Genomic DNA, 21,432 nt, shown 5'->3' on the forward strand with positions numbered 1-21,432 from the left:
TTAAAAAATGGGCAAAAGAGCTAAGTAGGCATTCCTCTAAGGAAGATATACAAATGGCCAACAGACATATGAAAAAATGCTCAACATCACTCAGCATCCGGGAAATGCAAATCAAAACCACACTGAGATACCATCTCACCCCAGTTAGGATGGCTAAAACCCAAAAGACTCTGAACGATAAATGCTGGCGAGGTTGCGGAGAAAAAGGAACTCTCATACATTGTTGGTGGGACTGCAAAATGGTGCAGCCTCTAGGGAAAATGGTATGGAGGCTCCTCAAACAACTGCAGATAGATCTGCCATATGACCCAGCTATCCCACTGCTGGGAATATACCCAGAGGAATGGAAATCATCAAGTCGAAGGTATACCTGTTCCCCAATGTTCATTGCAGCACTCTTTACAATAGCCAAGAGTTGGAACCAGCCCAAATGTCCATCATCGGATGAAAGGATACGGAAAATGTGGTATATCTACACAATGGAATACTACTCTGCTATAAAAACGAATGAAATACTGCCATTTGCAACAACATGGATGGACCTTGAGAGAATTATATTAGGTGAAACAAGTCAGGCACAGAAAGAGAAATATCACGTTCTCACTTATTGGTGGGAGCTAAAAATAAATAAATAAATTCACACACACACACACACACACACACACACACACACACACACACACACACAAAACCCGGGAGGGGGGGGGGAGGAAGAAGACATAACAACTAGAATTCCTTGAAGTTGATATGACAAGCAAACAGAAAGGACATTTTTGGGAGGGAGGGGGGAGAGGGAGGAGGGAGAGAGGTTTCGGTAATGGGCCACAATAATCAACTACATTTTATATCAACAAAATAAAATTAAGTAAAAAAAAAGTAAGAGAACTCCAAAAGTAGAAATAAAGGAATATGTGAATATATTATTTGGTTAAATAAAGGAACAAATAAACATATGGAGATTTGCTCCTGACAGGAATGCTTAAGTAAGTTAAATGTACATTTCATAATAAGAGGATGGGTATCTTAATGGTAGTGAATTCACTTCACCAGAATTACACCAGTATGAAGCTACAATTGACAAAATCTACAAGAATGAAGGAGATAACGTGCTTTCAAAATCTGCAGTAGTAAAATGAGTTTAAAATGTAAACAGGGCTGAGCCCGTGGCACACTCGGTAGCGTGCTGCGCTAGCAGCGCGGCGACGCTCCCGCCGCCGCGGGTTCAGATCCTATATAAGGATGATCCGTGCACTCCCTGGCTGAGCGCCGGTCACCGGAAAAAAAAAAAAAAAAAAAAAAAAAAAAAAAAAAATGTAAACAAATCCTAAGCAATCCCAATTAAATAATGAAGCAACCAGATGTTAGTATAGAAAAGAATTAACTTGATCTGGTTTTGTACAATAAACAAAACAAAAATCATAAGAATATAAGACTAGGAAAAATAATTACAAAGCCTGGTACTCAAAATATTCATGCACAAAAATATATGCAAATACAGAAAAATACATATCCATGTATACACATATATAGAGGTAAGTATAAAAGTTCAATTGTGCCTTGTCAAGGGAATAATTTCCAAGTAGGAATACAATAAATAAATCAAGACAGAAAAATGCATAGCCATGGTGGCAAAATTATTTGGTTAACTGAAAAAACAGGTACATTTACTACAGGTGATATCATAAGTTAGTTACAACTTTTTGGAAAGCAATCTAGTGATAATTTTAAGAGTTATGCATGTGTTCAATCCCCCTTTACCCAAAAAATACAATTTAGAAAATATTCTTATAGAAGTAACCCTGGGCCGGCCCGTGGCTCACTCGGTAGAGTGTGGTGCTGATAACACCAAGGCCCCGGGTTCGGATCCCATATATGGATGGCCGGTTCGCTCACTGGCTGAGTGTGGTGCTGACAACACCAAGTCAAGGGTTAAGATCCCCTTACTGGTCATCTTTTAAAAAAAAAATTAATAAATAAAGAAGTAACCCTAAGGGGGAAAAGAAAATAATCTATAGAAAAGATTTTCAAAGCAATACCATTTGTAATTAAGAAAAACTTGAAACAATTCAAAAGCCTAAGAACAAGGAAATAATTAACAGATAATGACCCAGCCCTAGCCCCACAATTGGCCCAGTCGGTGCAGTATTATGGGCAGGTAAAAGAGCCTGACAACTGGAGTAGTCATGTAGCTTTACAGATGAGGTCACTGAAATACAGCCAGACAAATGTTGGAGAGTCCCTTGATTAAGATTCAGTCCCACTTCCATCAGGAACAGATTCTCTGTGGCTTTGGGTTCCATCCTCTAGATGCAGCCCTCTGAGTCATTCTTGCTTTTTCTTGAAAGGTAGTACATGCTTTTGGCTGAGTAGTTTTCTCAGTCTGCTTCCTGCTTGTAGAAGTTTGGGTGACCAAAGCCTCTTTTCATTTTGTACTCTCTGTCTGTCTCCTTTAGTCCAAGCTGGCAGTGATCCTTACAATATAATTTTCTTAAAGTTTTGTGGTCTTCTAGGAATCTCACTTGGATTCTTTCCATTAAACAAGAGCCACATGCATAAATCTTTCAGGTAAGCCCTTTTCAACCTTGAAATTTTTCTGAAATGGATGAAGGGTAAGTTTCTTAGAAGACCTATTTGATTGAATCCATCTGTTCGTCACACCCTTAGTCTTCTGAGGGCCGTTTATCTGACTGAAAAGTACTCTGAGTCAGGACCTTTTATCTTTCTTAAGTATGAATGTGTATTTATAGCCACACCCTCAGTTTAAGGACATGTTTTCCTTATTATGCCTTGGATCTGATCTTTGCTCCAAAGCAGCCATTTCTTAATTTTAGCATCATTTATGGTCTGGAGAGGCTGAAAATGGTTAAAACCATCAAGTCCCAGCTCCTTCACGTTTATCAACCCTTTCTTTAGCATACTTCCTCCTCTCACATTTTACTATAAGCAGCAAGAATAAACCAAGTGCACCTTCAACTCTCTGGTTGGAAATCTCCTTAGCTATATTACCCAGTACCTTATGAACATTTTCCAGTTTCTACATTACTACAGGTGACAGTGTTGCTTTATAAAATTTCTGCTACTACATTAGGAGGACCCCCCTTTCCTCCAATATCTAATAAGATTCTCCCCAGTTTCCTTTAAACCCTTACTGGCTGTCACGCTCTTTTACCTGCCTGTAATCCTGCCAACTATACCAATTGTAAAGCTACATGACTACACCAGTTGTCATGCTTTTGCCCCCTTCCTTCACCTGCCGACTGGGCCAATTGTCAAGCTAGGGCTGAGTCTGGAGCTCACAGACCCCTCAAGCTGATTGTCCAGACTGGGTCACAAACCCTTCACATGGCAGGCTGGGTCACCAGACCTCTCACACACAGGTCTATGAGCTAGGTAACTGGCAAACAGGTCCTTGGAAGCCGTAGGTTGGAGAGCGTGGTAGTGCGTGTCAGCAGCCGAAGGTACTAAACTCCAAGTCACTGCGCAGCGCATGCGCACTAACTCCACCCACACAATTTACAAAGAATGCGCTGCACTACCCCAACCAGGCCTATGGCAAGGGGTCCTGATTAAATTATTCTATTTTCCCAACACTGACAACCTCATCAAAGGACATGACTAGTCTCTTTAAGACATTTTAGAGTTTCACTAACACTATCCTCAAAGTTCATCTACCTTTCACCCACTACCAAGTTCCAAGGCAATGCCCACTTAAAAATATTTGTTATGACATCACATGACTTAGTCCATTTGAACTGCTATAACAGAACAACACAGAATGGGTGGCTTATAAACAACAAATAAACAATTTTGTTTCTCACAGTTCTGGGGGCTGGAAAATCCAAGATCAAGTCACCAGTAGATTCAGTGTCTGGTGAGGGCCCACTTCCTGGTTCACTGACAGCTGTTTTCTCACTGTGTCCTCACATAGTGGAAGATAAATCAAGCTCTTTGGGATGCTTATAAAGACACTATCCCATTCATAAGTGCTCCACCTTCATGACATAATCACCTCCCAGAGGCCCCACCTCCAAGTACCATCCCACTGGTTAGGCTTCAACATATGAATTTTGATGGGACACAAACACTCAGTTTCTTGCATCACTCAACTTCTGGTACCAATATCAATATTACTTATCTACTATAAAACAATTTCCCAAAACTTATAAACTTAAGACACACAGTTTAAGATTTATTATCTCACATAGTTTCTGAGAGTCAGAAATCCAAGAATAGTTAGCTGAGTGGATCTGGCTCAGATGTCAGTTTCAGGGCTACAATCATCTGTAAGTTTGACAGGGGCTGGAAGAACTGCTTCCAAAGAGTCATATGGCTACTGGCTAGAGGCTTCATTTCCTTGTTACGTGGGCCTCTCCATAGGGATGATCACAACATGGCTAACTTCTCTCACAGCAGTAACCAGAAAGAGTGTGATAAAGATGGAAACTGCAATGTCTTTTATAACTGAATCTTGAAAGTAACATTCAACTATTTTCTATTGGTCACACAGACAATGTGTATAAAGTGGGGAAAAAAGGGCACAAATACCAGCATGCTGACAGGGCTATCTTGGAGACTGGCTACTACAGATGGCTTGGCAATTTCAGACATAGTCTCATTAAATGGCATGGCGGGGGGGGGGGGGGGGGGACAACAACCACAACAATTCCTTGATTTTGTTAAGACAAGTGAACAGATATGATGTTGATGGGGGAAGGGGGGAGAGGGAGGAAGGAAAAGGAGTAATTGGTAAAGAGACACAAAAATCACCTACATTGTATACTGACAAATTAAAATTTAAAAAAAGAAAAGAAAAATGGCATCCAAATAAAGAGGGAAAGAAATGGGTAGGGAAAGGAGAACTTTCTTCACAATCTTCTCTTTTACCAGGGAAAAAACATCATTCAGGAAGCCCTGCAACAAACATCTACATCTTATTGGCCTGAATAGGATAAAATGGTTACCCTTCAATGCAAAGAAGCCTAGGAAAATGAGTACCTAGCATTTTCAGCCTAAATCATGGGAAGAAGGCAGGAAAGTAGGAGGTTTGGTATGACTTTTGCATAGACAATCAACAGTCTGCCACAAAAGTTAAGTAAAAAGCATAGCAAAGATATACAAATCAGTGATTACAACCACGTTTTGTATATTCCTGAATTCTAGAAATTAAATGTTTTACCTCAAAGATGTTTGAAAAGTTGCTTTTGACACAAATTTAAACAAAATATCCTAGATTAACATTCATCACTATAATTATATAGCATTTTATAATATCCGAAGAATGTTCATATATTTATTCTTTACAACAGCCTTGAAAGGAACAAAGCAATTATTATTATAGTAGCCCCATTTTACCAATAAGAAACATGAAGCAAATATTATTATAGCAGCCTCTGAAAAGGATATTGAAGCTCAGAAATGCTTAATAGCTTAATTCAGATGCCACAACTTACAAGTGATATCACCAGGATTTGAATCCAGTGGCATTTCTACTCATATCAGCTATCTGGTTTTACACAGCATTATATATGAAATAACATTTGGTTTAATTATAATTTCAAGATTACTATAATTGTGATATTTTTAAACTTAAAAACCTCTCCTCACTAGATTACTTTGCAAAAATACGTGTGCCATGAAAGATATTTTCTGAATAGATGAGTCTACGAAATCTTAGACTCGTTTTTTGGTCAACTACTACAATCAAGAAATATAAAAAATTTTGGCATAAATATTGCTTTAAAAGATATTGTTAATAACTATTTCTGATTACAAAAGGGAATTCTTTGACTCCCATGAATAAAAATAAGCCCTTTATTTTGACTTTTTATTTTCTTTGTAATTCATTAAATTTTATGTTCCTAGCTAACTCTGAATATTGCTAACTGTACACATGTACTCTTTAAAAATGACATCCTCACAATTCTTCATATTTTGGATATATTTTCTTTTATTTCTTAAAATTCCATTTCCTTCTTGTTTACTAAGTGAACTAGATGCAAATGGTATTTCTATAAGATAGCATCATCAGGCTGGCTGGTTAGCTCAGTTGGTTAGAGGACAGCCTTGTAATACCGAGACTGAGGGTTTGGATCCCCACACTGGCCATCCACCAAAAAATTTTTTTAAAAAGGGTAGCAACATCTTTGGTTCAATTAAAAAGGGGAAAGAGAAGCCCGGACAATTTCATTGCTAAAAATAATTTTTCACAAATTTTTCCTCCCCAAATTATTTGTTTCTATTAATAAATATAGGGATAAAAATATTATCTTAAAATGTTCCTTGTAACTTTTTGTAGATATGAGCAAGTGATAATACCAAATAAACCATAAATTATGATTGTCATACGCATATAGTTAAAAAACACACTCTAATAAAAAAATACTTTCAGCAATATTTATTGATATTCATGTTATGAAATATACACAGTCATGAATATATTAGTTTATACAACCAGAAGATTTTGCATATTCTTTCTTAAAATGAGAAATATACAGACTATGTCAATATTTGAACATACCAGCATCTTTACATAGCATCAAGGATAATGTGTATAATTTAATGTTCAATTCTCCTTCCTTCTCTTCTATTGCCTCTGTTCCCCCCTCCCCACTCCCCCCTTTTTCCCTTTCCAACTTCCTAAAATACAAAGGTCCTTCATTTACCTGGAGTAGCCAGGGCTACTTGTGCCTTCCCACTGTTTTAGCACAAGATTGAGGTTGCCTGAGTTTCCCACCATTATCCAAGTCTTTTCCTTTTCCATGTACCTTGAGACACCCTTGACAAGAAATTCAGCTGAGTTCTTACCCCACATCCAAAAGTAACTAACATTACCTAAGTGTCTTCTATGTGCCAGGTATCATGCTAGGTGCTTTCAAATTAATCCTTCTGAATGCTGTAAAGACACAATTAATTCTACTATCCAGACACAGCCCTGGATAAAATCAATCTCCACATTACTCTATTCCACCTCTTAATATCAAGTCCCCATATTAATGGATGTATACTATTCTACTGCAAAATATATCACAATTTAATAAAGCTGCAATTATAGTTGTTTCCTTTTTTTCCTGTTATACATAATGCCACACACATCCTCTAAAAAGTCTTTGTGTACATTTCTTAGTAAAGATTACATGCATGAGGAGCCAGCCAGTGGCTCACTTGGGAAAGTGTGCTGCTGATAACACTAAGGCCAAGGGTTCGAATCCCTATATAGGGATGGCTGGTTAGTTCACTTGGGAGAGTGTGGTGCTGACCACACCAAGTCAAGGTTTAAGATCCCCTTACCGGTCATCTTTAAAAAAAAAAAAAAAAAAGGGATTACCTGCATGAATTTGGCCTGAAAGACCATTCTTCTGCCCACCTATTCACTCTTTTTCTCCTAAGTCTTTAAAGCAGGGCATTCCTGGTTCATTCTCATTGTGCGACATCACCCCTCATCCCTCCTTGGTTTGGAGCATCAGTTTTCAGCTCAGTTTCTGATACCTCTCTTCATCTAAACTGCAGAGTCTTACTATTAGTCCCTTGGCAGAGTCTCTCCTACTTTAAGCCTTTTAATCTTCAGAATACCCAGAGAGGCAGCATGGTATAAATTAAGTATAGGGGCTGGCTGGTTAGCTCAGCTGGTTAGAGTGTGGTTCTGATAACACTAAGGTCAAGGGTTTGATCCCTATACCAGTCAGCTGTCAAAAAAAAAAAAAAAAAACCCAAAAAATTAAGTATAGGATTAATAACTACCAAAATAGTTAATAGATTTACTGCAACCCCAATGTCCAACAGAAAGCCAATTTCAAGTTAAGAATGTCGTACGTAACCATAGTTCTAAATTACTTAGCGAGGGTAAAAATATGGGGAAAAGATTACTTAAAAAATAGAGCTGTAGATGTAATTAAAACTAAATGCCATAACACCTCCTGATTTTCAATTTCAAAAGCATAATTCAGAAGATTGCAATATATTTTTATTGCAAAATAGAGTGCTGTTATGTTAAGGCAAGAATAAAGGATTAATTCTTGGTCATATAGAGTCATCGTTTCATTCCTTTATTAAATTTTCATTGTTCTCAAAAAGACGTGTTTATTTTTATACCCTATAGAAAATGAGAAGAAAAAGGTAGAACTTTTTTAAGTCCTTCGTTAGCTATAATTTTAAAAACGTTTTTTTAGAATTTATGCCCGTAAAGACAGTTTATCAAAATTCCCTTTAAAGGAAAAATATATAGTAGGTCATAAAAGATAAACTCCCATGAACTTCCCATATTCCTCTTTATAATCACCTGCTCTCCTATTTTTCTCCAAGGCCTTTATTATCAACTGTCTAGAGAACTAAGAATAATAAATATTTTAAATTAAAAAACAAAAAGCCAAACTTCCCTGCAAAAATTTCTGTATGACACCTTCAGAACAATTTGCATGATTAAACCATCTGTACATATAAGTTTCATGTCCCAACAGCCTTTTGAACTATAGCTCACACATACATTCAATTCTCTGGACCCATGTTATCTACTTGGGAAATGACAGAATCATGTCTGAGTCAAATCCATTCTCCCATAAAGAGAATTAAGTTATGATATGCATTACACTAACATGATTTTCTTGCTATGAAAACATCAAAAACACTTACAACATAGTAATAAGTGCTAATAACTAAGATAAAATAATACAAAAACTCAGCCCGAAAAGATGACTTCAGCTCTCTAACCAGACATATGCTTAACAAAAGTAAATGATCTCATGTGGTTGATAACTCATAAGTAAACACTTCGAATGTTTGAAATATAATTTGTTTAGCAAATTGATAAAATATAGCACCTTGTCCACTCAAATCAATGACATTCATATATGCTAGCTACAGAAAGCTAGAACAGGCAAAGTAAAAAGTGATTTCATTTCAAAGCACCTAAATATTTGAGAATTAAATTTAACTCAGGACCTCCATTAATTCTAAGAAAATTACATATCCCACAGTTCTAAGTCAATAAGCATTCATTCATTTAGTTAATTTTTTTAAGTTGCATTTTTTTCCACTGAAAATTCATTTTTAAAAATTTAGGGACAATAACAGAATATCTCACCCTGTAAACACAAAAACTATTTTTATTCAGAGTATTTCCTAGCACTTTTTTTTATCATACACATACATATTTCACATAACTGTACTAACAGTATAAATTTTACATACTTCTATCACTTACTATATAAAATATTACCCACATTTCTATATAGTCATTTAGAAAAAACTGCCATTTTTTGACAACACAGTATTAACCAAATTTCCCTGACCTGCTATCACTGACACTTAGGTTATTTCCCATTTGTCACTCTTGTCATCAATCCTGTCAAAAATTTTTCATGCATTTTTTTCCCTATTTAGGTTACTTAAGATAAAGTACCACAAATAGGTCTACTGGATCAAAACATATATACATTTTGAGAACCTTGGTATATATTACTGATTTCTAAAAGTAATTTAATTAACTAATTAAAGATGCTACCAGCATGAGTATACCAGAACCTCACCATCTCCTAGTACCTTTTTGAATCCTCGCTGCTTTAGAAATAAAATGTCCTCTCACCATTTTAATTTCCATGTATTTGATTACTTGTGAGATTGAACATCCCCCTTTGTGTTTGTTTTTTAATTTCTTCTTACAAGAACTATAAATTAATATCCATATTTCATTTATCCACCAGAGTTTTGAGGTTTCTCCCATAAAATTTAATAAGTTCTTTATGTTTTATAAACATTAATTTTTGTTATTTGGTTCAAATATTTCTCCTAATCTCTTTCCTTTCTTACTTTGGGTTTACTAACACTCATTAGTACAATAAGTTATACAATATACTGTAATCTATAAAATACTCTTCAGTGTTTTTTTTTTTACTCTAAAGCTGAGAAGCTACCAGTTGCCCACAAAGTTGATAAATATGCTACTACCTGTAATGCTTGTTTTCCTTTTAATCAGTCTGGAGTTTATGCTGATCTACAATATTTAATTTAAATTTAGTTGCAGAATTTGGAATTTGTACTTAACTAAGGATGCCCTTTTTCATGCTGCTAACTGAAGTGAAAAAAAGATAGATTTCTTTATGGTGTAGACAGCTGGGGGTAGGGGTAGCAATATATCACCAAATGCTGTGAATTAAACTGTGAAGTATGCAATAGGAAATTAGTAGACATGTGTAACATTACCTAATAGAGACAAAATGGCTTTCAGACCAACACAACTTGGCTATAACCTAATGAGAGTGTTAACATACGTATAACCTAACTGAAAGTGTTAGCTATTTTCTGGGTCATTCAGAAGGAGCACTAGCCAGCCACTGGTGCATATGGTGGGAGAAAAAAGTTATATTTTGCAAGGCCCATTCAAGCACTCTCTAGGAGAGTTGTCTGGTCCCAGGGTCTGATACATTCCTGCTCTGTTGGTGAGGATGGTATAGATGCAGACTGTCTGAGGCTACCGTTGCCTGATATTATTAAATATTTGATTCTTAATTAATAATTCCTGTTGTTTAATATTGAAAACATCATACTTGCTTCCTTCATATTTTCACAGAATCGCACTGAGAGGCTTAAAGGTAATATAATTCAAATAAGAACCCCATCTGCAGGCCTTTCACAGGAATTATTATCAAGTCATGTTCCTCTCTTCTCTAATTTCTTTCCTTCTTTTTAAAAAGCTCTATTAAGAAATAATTGACATACAATAAACTGCACAATATTTAAAATGTACAACTTGAAAAGTTTTGATATATGTATATATATCCATGAAACTATCACATCAAGATAGTGAACCTCCTAGATGTCTCCTGTCTCTTGATAATCCCTTCCTCCCCTCCATTGCTGTACTCTCTGCATTTGATATGCTTTCTGCTGCTATAGATTGGCTGCATTTTCTAGAATTTTTAATAAGTAGAATCAAGTAGTATGTATTCTTTTTTTGCCTGGCTTCTTTCACGTAGCATAATTGTTCTGAGATTCATCCACTTTGTTACAAGTATTGCTGAGTAGTATTCAACTGTATAGATATACCACAATTTGGTTATTCATTTACCTGTTAGTAACCACTTTGGAAAATTCTAGCAGTTTCTTAAAAAGTCAAACATCCACCTCCCATATGACGCAGCCATTCCAATTCCTAGGAATTTACCCAAGACAAAAGAAAGCATATGTCCATATGAAAACTCATACATGAATAGTCATAGCATTTTTATCTATCAATCCATCTCCATCCACATGCATGGATAAACAAATGTGGTATATCCATACAATGACATAATATTCAGCAATAGAAAGGAATAAATGACTGATACATGTGACAACATCAATAAATCTCAAAATAACTAAGGTGAGTAAAAGAAGCAAAACAAAAAAAGAGTACTTATTTCTTGACGTCTTTTTAAATTACTTTTTCCTCCATCATTCCTTTATTTTCCGTTTATTGGTTTAAAAAAGAAAGTCTTTTTTTACTGGTTCCATTTAAAATGTCTTTTCCTTCAGTGCACACAATGCACAGACCTCAGAATACTAAAATTCCAATCAACCCTTACCAGCTTACATGCTATTACAGGTAAGTACATTATTATAGTTCCACCTTGTTTGTCAACCAAATTAGACATTATTATTACTGTTTTCTTCTTCAATATTACCTTAGATTTTTCATGTTATCATGTTAACCTTTTTTTTTTTTTTTTTCCCTTTAAAGCTACTCAAGTGAAGCAGTGGGAGTGGAGAAGAAACAAAAAAATCTGTAAGTGACTGTGATCAATTAGTTGTAAGCACCACTCATGTTAACCATTTTCTTTACTCACTATTTCTTCTTTCATTTCATACTTTCCTTTTAGGACCATTTTCCTTCTTCTTGAAGTATACCATTTAGAACAGTATTTTTAAAGTGTGGGTTATGACCTATTGGTCTCTCTGTGTTTGGTATTCTGTAGCTTAACAACAACGTGAGTGTGTATTTCTTTTTCTTTACCCTGCCTGGGAATCACTGGGCTCTTCAAATCTGAGGATTTGTGTCTTTCATCAATTCTGGCATATTTTTAATGGTTACTATGAATATTGGCTCATACCCGTTCTATGTTTTCTTTCTGGAACTTTAATCAGATCATCTCACAATCTCTTTTACATTTTCCTACCTTTTTTCTCTCTGTATGGCCTTCTATGTAGTTTCTTTCCCTTTGTAACTGTTCCTTATATGCTGGATTAACCCATCATATAATTTTTTGAGTTCTATCATTATATATTATTTTCATTTCTGATATTCTATTCTTTTCTAAATGCACCTGATTACTTTTATAGTCTCTTACTGTTTATGTTTTAGAATCCCTCTTTTATTTATTAAACATATTTATTTTATGTATTGAATATTTCTAATAGCTGAAGTCTCCATAGATCTGTTTCAGTTGTTTGTAGTTTTTACTGACACTGGTTCATAGTGTTTTGGCTTTTTTCCCCTTGTTTTGTGATTTTTAAAAAAATGTATTTGTTAGAATTTTAATTACAATTATTTGCTAACTGTTGATAGCACATTCCTCCATGGAGGATTTGGGATTGTTTCTACCAGGTACCTAAGAGTATTAAAGACACAGGTCCATTTTAAATCAAAATCCTCCACTTGTGGAGTTTAAGGAATCATGAAAAGAGTGTAAATTAAGGCCCCAAATTCAAATAAATATGAGCTGATAACCAGGAATTATTAGGGGAGACTTTTAACTCCACCCAGAGCTGAATGCCTTGGCAAGATGGTCACTCATTAGGCTTCCTAAACTCTGTGAGACCCAAGGATTTTTTTCTTCAGTCCCCATCCCTCTCCATGCACAAAGCTTTTATGCCAACAGAAATCCATGGTTGTCCCCAAAGTATTCAGTGACTTCACGGGATAGAGTTGTTTTGTTTCTAGTCCCAGAAAGTTTCCCTTATTTTCCTACAGGTTCATCCATTCATTTTCAGTGATTTTTTTAATACCAAATCTAGTATTAAACACGTGCAGTGGAGGGAGAGATTCAAGATCTCTTGTCTATCATATTGCTACAAATGGAAGTCTGTTTAGTACTTCTGCAACTACTTTGTAAAATTTAAGTCAGTTTATTATATTTGTAACTGATATTTTATTTTAGTGTGTTCAGTGTAGTCTATAAATCTGTCAAGGGCACTTATAATCTTGACTGAGTCATCATATTAGCTTACCTTATGAGCTATGTATCATTTGCAAATTTGTTTCAACGTTCTCAGCCTTCCCCAAAGCCACTAATCAACACAGCTTCTGACAAAAGAAGAGCTTCAAAATTAATTTTGAAAATCCTTATAGCAAATCCAACACATATTCTTATTGCTATCAGTTATATAGGATTACAAATTAATTTTTCATCATAATCAAACATACATAAATCAAATTAAAACAGGAAAACCCCTCTTGAAATTACTTCTAATGATAGGCCTTACAAAAAGTATTAAACTGAATGAAAAATATATTTATCATCAAAGGAAACCAGCAGAAGTATAAAGAGTAGGCCTGGGTGAAGGAGGCTTGAGCACCTCTGAAATCTCCATCAGCCCGCATCTACAACAGGAGGAAACAAAACTTATTTAAACTAATTAGTATCTTAAAGGCCAATGTTTACAAAAAGGCTATGCAAAGCATTTCCTGATTTAAAGATGCTCTCTTCCTATTAGATGTTTGGTAAAATTTTAGCTCTTTCATCTTTCTACTGTTTTATACCATAATACTCAAAAAAGAGCTTTGAAGCGGTACAAAGGAAAGCTTTGAAGGGATTTTTGCCTTTAACAACATCATGAAAACCCACGCCTGCTAGGTTTTTTCTTTTATGCTTCAGCATACTTTTAGATCACACCTTTTACTAACTTCAGTCACCAATGGCAACTTTTATAAAATTTATCTCCAACATCAATATAAGGGTGTTTGTATATGCTTGCGTCTTCCCATCAGAAAAACAAGAGACACATAGGAACCCGCCAATTAGCTATGCTGGTTAGAGCATGTGCTGATGACACCAAGGTCTGAGGTTTGATCCCTGTACTGGCCAGCTGCCAAAAAAAAAAAAAAAAAAGAGAGAGAGAGAAAGAAAACTTACACTTGTCTCCTTTAGTATGTTGCTCTTGCATGAAGAACATATAAACCACTGATTTGGGGTCTGCATCTTTATTTTCTGAGCAGCAACTACAGGTTTAAATAGAACACTTAGCTCCTGAAGTTCTTTCTTCTCAATATTTGATGTATAGCCTGCAATAATGTAATAGAAAAAGCACAGACTTTGGAGTCACAGAGATCTGGGTTTAAATCAAAATCTCCAATTTAGTAACTGGACAACCTTTGCTAATAAAGCAAATTACTTCACCTCTCTGGACCTATCAGTATAGTAAACCCCCAAAAGTAGATTTCTAAGCCCCTTTATTTTAATTTTGCAGCTGGAAAGTGCTTATTTGCAAAAAGCTCCTAAAAGTTGGTTTAGTGGTCAAATCAGTTGTTTGCATCTTCAGCTTTTATAACCCTGCCACCTGCCTGCTTCAGAAGCTGCCCACCCAAGACCCTAGTTTGTGAAAATGGATCACATCCTGTCTCTGTGTAGCTGCCTGCTAAAGACCCTTGTTTGTGGTCACCATAACTGCACTGTCTGCTTGTGTAAACCTTGCTGCTTGCCTGTTTCAGAGAAGTTGCATGCTTGAGTTTCAAAAGCCCCTTAACCACATTTCCTGTCTCTGTAACCCTGCATGGTGAAGCCCCTCACCTCTTTTATAAAGCCCCCCAGCTTAGGTGACTGCCTGGATACAGACAAGGCTAATAAAAGGCTTGCATGCCAGCTCAAGAAAAGTATATAACCACAACTCTTCCTGCATTCAGGGTCCCAGGATATCAGGACGTGAGTCCACCTGGGTCCTGCTAGTGTTCCTGTCCCACTAGCATAATAAACTTTCTGACTCTCCATCTCTCCGAGTAACTGGAATTGTTTCCTCACCGAGTTCTTTACATAACATCAGGAAAATAATACCGTGAGTCTCCATGTGTAGCTGCAAGGACCTAACGGTACAGCATATATGTAGCACCATCACAGTGCCTGCCATATAACATGTACTCTGTTATGTTAGCTCTGCTTCTTTGTAATTTTGTACTTTATTTTCACTTTATTCAGTCTGTCAAAGGACTTGCCAGACTAACTTTTCTTAAGTCATTGCCTTGATAAACTTCTGTGGTTTTGCCCAACAATTATCAACATTTCGCAACACTTATTTTATCCAGTAATATACATAAAAATCATTTCACAACAGCAGTACACCAACAATAATACTACTGATATCCCACTAAGATGACACAGTCCAAAATCTGTTTTAAAGTTCCTAGAGGGGGCTGGCTGGTTAGCTCAGTTAGTTAGAGCATGGTGTTATAACACCAAGGTCAAGTGTTTGGACCCCTGAACTGGCTTGCCACCCACCAAAAATAAATAGTTACTGTAAATTGTTCCTTTTTCTTGTGTGGTTATGTCACCAAAATTCTATATATGTAGTTGTGTAACTTTATTTCCATTCCTTTCCAGATTTTTCTTTTCATTCCACCTTTTAATTTTATTTTTGTTTCTTTTTTGTTCTTGTTTTACTTTTGGTAACTGGCCTGTATGGGGATCTGAATCTGTGACCTTGGTGTTATAAGGCTGCGCTCTACCCAACTGAGCTAACCAGTCAAACGCTTATTTTATTTTTGAATATGTAATAGGGTCAAAATTATATAAACAAATTATATTTAGAGAAATTTCTCTTCCACTGTTGGCACCTTTCCTTTACTCCTTCTACCTATAGGTTACTCTACATACTGTTCCATGGCTTAGTTTTTTTTCCATTTCATAATATGTTCTGCGGCTCATTCTACATTGCTACACAGAGACTGTCTACATTCTCTTTTATGACCTCTAGGGCAAGAGGGTGACTTGGAAGGAGTACCATCTACCTGGAGATTGTTCCATTGTTTGGATGTACCTTGGTTTATCCAATTGGCTCCCTACTGATGTGCATTTCGGTTGTTTCCAATCTTTTGCTAATACAAGTAATGCTGCTGTAACTAATCTTACACAAATGCCAGTTCAGTGTGTCTTTAGAACAGATTCCTAAAACTTAAATGCCTGTGTCAAAGGATAAATGCATATGCAATTTTTCTAGATATTGCCAAATTCTCTCCCACAGTTTGTGCTTTAGTATCCCTACCAGCAATGTATCAAAGTACTTGTTTCCCTACAGTCTATAGTACATATTGTATAACTTTTGGATTTTGGTGAGAAATGCTTTAGTATAGCTTTAATTTTTTAGTATATCTTTAATTTGTATTTCTCTTTGTATGACAAGCTGGAACATCTTTTATACCTGTGTCATGTGAGTTTCTTTTTCTGTGGACTCTTCATATCTTTGGCCCATTTTTCTACTGTATTGATGGTCTTGTTTGCTTGGATTTTTAGAAGTTGTTTTCATTGAGATTAGCTCTTTGTGATTCAAGTCCAAATATCCCCGCCCCCTCCCGCCCGCCCCCCCCCCCCCCCCCCCCCCGTCATTTGTCTTTACTCATGGCATTTTTCACCATGTAAATACTTTAATACAGTTGGTAAATCCAAGAGTGAGTCATAGTTAGAAAATTCTTGGCTTACACTTTCATAGACTTTAAATATATTTTTCCATGGCTGTTTTGCTTTATAGGTTGCTGTTGAGAAGTCTGTTGCTAACCTCTTCTCTCTACCTAGAAGCCCAGAGGAATTTTTCTTCATTATCTTGAAAGTCTAATAGTTTTACTAGGACATGACTTTGAGCTGACCACTCTGGATCAATTTTCCCAGTAAACAGTGAGCCTTTTCAATATGTAGATTTGAGTGTTCTCCTATTTCCAGAATGTTTTCACAGACTGAACTTTAAATATTAGCTCTGCCATTGTTTTATCTCCTTAGGAAGTCTAATTTTACGTATTTTCTATATTAATCACTTTCTATTTCTATTTACCTTTCTTCATCTAATTTTCATTCTCTTGGCTATCTTCATGCATTTTGTCAGAGACCCTTATTATATTCAGTCAAATTGTTTCTCCCTTAGGTACCTTGGAATTTAGCTTCATTTTAAAAGACAATTTTCCTTTTTCTTCATTTCATCTCCTGAGCTCAGTAAATTCACTTTTCAAATCTTCCTCTTTTTGTCCATTTGTTATGGAGTTTTGAATCTGGATTTGATACAAATACTTGTTTAGGGATATTTAATTCAGATAGAGGTATTGTGCCGTAGTTTTCTTTATCTCTGTAGTGGAATGTTCGGGGGAGACTTTTAAACAGTTCAAATTTTTTTGACTCTCATTTTGTTTTCTACTTAAGTAACTTTTATGGATGTTGTCTGTCATCTTCTCTTCATTTTGAAGTTTTTTGTTTTTCCTAAACCAGATGACAGTTGTGTATAGACTGGAGGGATTTGGATGATTTACTGGATTTCTTAGTTCAATAGTACCTAAGTGTTTGGTTGTTTTTTTTTAAACAATGACTCCTTTTAGGTGAGAGAGGAGATGACCTATCTTCTATTCTGTTTCACCAAGATCCTTAATTTCTACTATCTCTTCTTTCTCTTTACCACCAAGCCTCCAGGTAGATGGTGCCCTTTCTATAACACCCTCGTTCCCAAGAAGTAGTACTTTCCTGAGACTGCCTCTTTGGTCCCACTACTTTCCTTTACTTACTTTCCTTTTGCCTAACAGGCCTCACCCCTCTTCTCAGTATTTCCCTATTCAGGGTGGGGGTTTCTCTTTCTGGGAATTATTTTATCTGTGTTCTGCTGGCCCTAGGTCCTGACTCCCTACCCTCTTTTCTACACAGTCTCCATCTCACTTGCCACAACTACATGGGTTCCAGAGCTGGCTCTGCTGGATTTCAGTGTTGATTTCCCTATATAACCATAATTTGACATTATGCTATTTAGACAAAGGTGATGGTGGTTTAAATTTGCTCTTATAGATCTGTATGCCTTTTCTGGATTATGTATGGAGAGATTTGAATTTATATTAGTCCCCCCTTATCTGCAGAGGATAAGTTCCAAGACTCCTAACAGGTGCCTGAAATCTTGTATTGTACTGAACCCTATAAATACTGTGTTTTTTCCTATACATACATACATACATACCTATGATAAAGTTTAATATATAAATTAGACACAGTAAGAGATTAACAACAGTAACTAATAATAAAATAGAACAATTACAACAATATACTGTAATAAAGTAAAATAAGGACTACTTGAACACAAGCACTGCAATAGGGCAGTCAGTCAGTCTGATAACCAAGAGGCTACTAAGTGACTAACAGGCAGGTAGTGTAAACAGTGTAAATATACATGCTGGACAAATCCCACTTCTGGGTATATACCCACAGGAATGGAAAGCATCATGTCAAAGGCATATCTGCACTCCCATGTTCATTGCAGCTCTGTTTATAATAGCCAAGACATGGAACCAACCTAAATGTCCATCGACAGATGACTGGATAAGGAAACTGTGGTATATATACACCATGGAATACTACTCTGCCATAAAAAAGAATGAAATACTCCCATTTGCAAGAACATGGATGAGCCTGGAGAAACTTACGTTGAGTGAAATAAGCAAAGCACAGAGGGATAAATAAATACCACATGTACTCACTCATATGTGGTAGATAAGAGAGAAAGAAGGAAAGAAGGAAAGACCACAGTAGTGCATTGGACTTGCAGAAGGAGAGAACATTCTGTGGGCTACAAAGTGGAGTGCAGGGGAAGAGGGGAAGGAGAGGGAGGTTGGGAATAACTGGGTGGGAGACACAGGGTACAAATGCAATTTGTGGTAATGGGTATACAGCCAGTATGAATCTGGCTCCCACATCATGGGCACGAGGAGTAACAATCAGCTTTGTATCTCAGGAATATTCATAACCAACCAATCAATCAACCAATAAAATATGCTGGACAATATCCCCAGAGGAACGGAGAGGAAAGGCTAGAGATTTCATCATGCTACTGAGAACAGCAAGCAATTTAAAACTTATGATTTACTTATTTCTAGAATTTTCCATTTAATATTTTTGGACTGTGGCTGACCATGGGTAAACTGCGGAAAGCAAAACCACAGATAAAGGGGGACTACTGCCGACAGTTGCCATCATCCTACAGAAACCTGGAGTCAGCCTTTATTTATTTTCAAATAATTTTCTAATTTTATTGTATGTGGTCAGAATTTGTATGCCTATTTTTTTTTAACTAAGGTTTCTTTGTCATCAAATATATTAAACATTTTTATAAGTGTTCCATGTGCACTTGAAAATATGCATTTCAATTAGTGGATTCAGAGTTTGATATAAATCTGTAAGAACTACCTTACTGATTATATGACTAACTTTTTCTGGTCCACTTTAATCTACAGTTGACCACTGAACAATGTGGAGGACAGGGGCATAAACTCCGCTACCCCCACAGTCAAAAATCCATGTATAAATTTTGACTCAAAAACTTAACTACTAATAGCCTACTACTAATTAGAAGCCTTACTGATAACATAAACAGTCGATTAACATGGATTTTGTGTATCATATGTATTATAGACTGTATTCTTAAAGTAAGCTACTTAAAAGAAAATATTATTAAGAAAATCAGAAGGAAAAGAAAATACATCCACAGTACTATACAAAATTTATTGAAAAATCTACATATAAGTAAACCCATGAAGTTCAAACCTGTTGTTCAAGGGTCAACTATATTTTGAGAGGTGTGTTAAAATTCCCTCTTATGAGCATATTTCTATTTCTTGTTACAGTTCTTGTAGTTTTTACTTTATAAAAGCTGTCAATGTATCCTTTGGTAAATAGATATTTTAAAAAGTCTTTTAGTGAATTGTAGGCTCTAGCTTATAAAATGTTCTTCATCTTAATGTTTTCTGGCCTAAATTCAGCCTTGTCTGATACCAAGATGATGAACTGAGCTTTTTAAAAATTTCTACTTGTCTGTAAGGGTGTATGTTTGCCCTTCCCTTTATTGTTATTAACGATACTATTTTAAATTATTCTTAATTTATTATTAATTCCCTTTATTATTCATACTTTTTACAGCTGTACCTTTTGTATATAACAATGTGAAAATCCTTTTTTTAATTAAGTTGAGCCTATTTACATTTATTGATACACCTGCAAAGAGAGAACAAATTGTTTCCTCTGTACACTCACACATACTTCCTGACATTAAATGTGTGAATTTCCCCCTCATATTAAGCAATTCTCCAATTCTCTGTACAACAACTGGAGAATTCTCCAATTCTCTGGTCACAATTCAGTTATGACACTAACTGACTATAGTTAGCATAGACCCCACAAGTTAAGGGCTCAGTCTCACAAGATTGACCCCCACTTCAGATATCAGTTGCAAATATCAGGTTCTGACTTGTCCTCCTGACCAATTGGCTATAAACCAGAGGTTCCCACGACACCCTCCTTGGGATCAATACTTTGCTAGAATGGCTCACAGAGCTTACAAAAAAAGTGTCTTACTATCACAAGTTCATTATAAAGGATACAGAAAAATGGAAGAGATGCATAGAGCAAAGTATGGGGAGGGATACATGGAGCTTCCATGCATTCTCTAAGCATGCCACCCTCCCAGTGCTCTGATGTGTGCACCAACCCAGAAGCTCACCAAACTCCATCATTTAGGATTTTTAGGGAAGTAGGCATGATTGATTAAATCATTGGCCATTGGTGACCGAACTCAATCTGTTAGCCAAAAGGATCAGAATAGGAGGGGACTAATAAGGGTTAATAATAAGAACAGCCAGCTCGAGGTAGTTGAGAAGCTCTGACCACAGAACCAGCAGAAACCAGTTAAGACCAGACCCACCAAGTTTCGGGGCTAAAATTCTGAACCCAGAGGGAACTTTGCTCATTACAATACTAGATTCTCTACCCAGAGGCAGAATAATTACTAATTAGCATAACATGGGATGCATGAGCAAGCATGGTGATGAACTGCACCTGTGCTGGCAGGTACCCACCTCTACATGTGATAACTTCAATAAAGCTTATTCATGTTTATCCTCTATGAAAGATGTAACCCTCCTTTGGGGGAGACACTGCTTTGAGAACAATCCCGTGTTCTCCTTGCTTGTAACAAGTAACAAACCTTCCTATCCAAACTTCTGGTCTTGGTTGCACTGGTTGATTGCAACCAAGAAACGGACCCATCCCTGGTGGTCAATGGGTGGAGCTGAAAGTTCCAATCTTCTACTCACTTGGTTAGTTCTTCTTATATTCAGTCCCCATCCTCCAAGTTACCTCATTAGCATGAACGCTGGTAAGGCTGAGAGGGGCTTATGATGAATAACAAGAGACACTACTCTCACCCCTATCACTCAGGAAATTCCTGTGCCAGAAACCAGGG

At 36.3% G+C, this 21,432-nt stretch overlaps 1 protein-coding gene across 3 annotated transcripts in view; it reads right to left on the minus strand.

Annotated features, from left to right (window-relative positions):
• The window catches only part of CAB39L (calcium binding protein 39 like), a 172,668-nt gene that overhangs the window by 135,897 nt on the left and 15,339 nt on the right, over positions 1-21,432 (minus strand). The window contains exons 2-3 of one of the 3 annotated variants that reach the window (XM_063102477.1): positions 14,103-14,251; positions 13,198-13,270 (exon numbers count right to left, since the gene is read on the minus strand). The gene's annotated coding sequence lies outside the window, so the exon portion shown is untranslated. Of the gene's footprint in view, positions 1-13,197; positions 13,274-14,102; positions 14,252-21,432 lie in introns of all 3 variants that reach the window. The other 2 variants (XM_063102476.1, XM_063102478.1) reach the window with 2 other exon arrangements.

This window comes from Cynocephalus volans, chromosome 7, assembly GCF_027409185.1.
Source record: "Cynocephalus volans isolate mCynVol1 chromosome 7, mCynVol1.pri, whole genome shotgun sequence".
Lineage (NCBI taxonomy): Eukaryota > Metazoa > Chordata > Mammalia > Dermoptera > Cynocephalidae > Cynocephalus > Cynocephalus volans.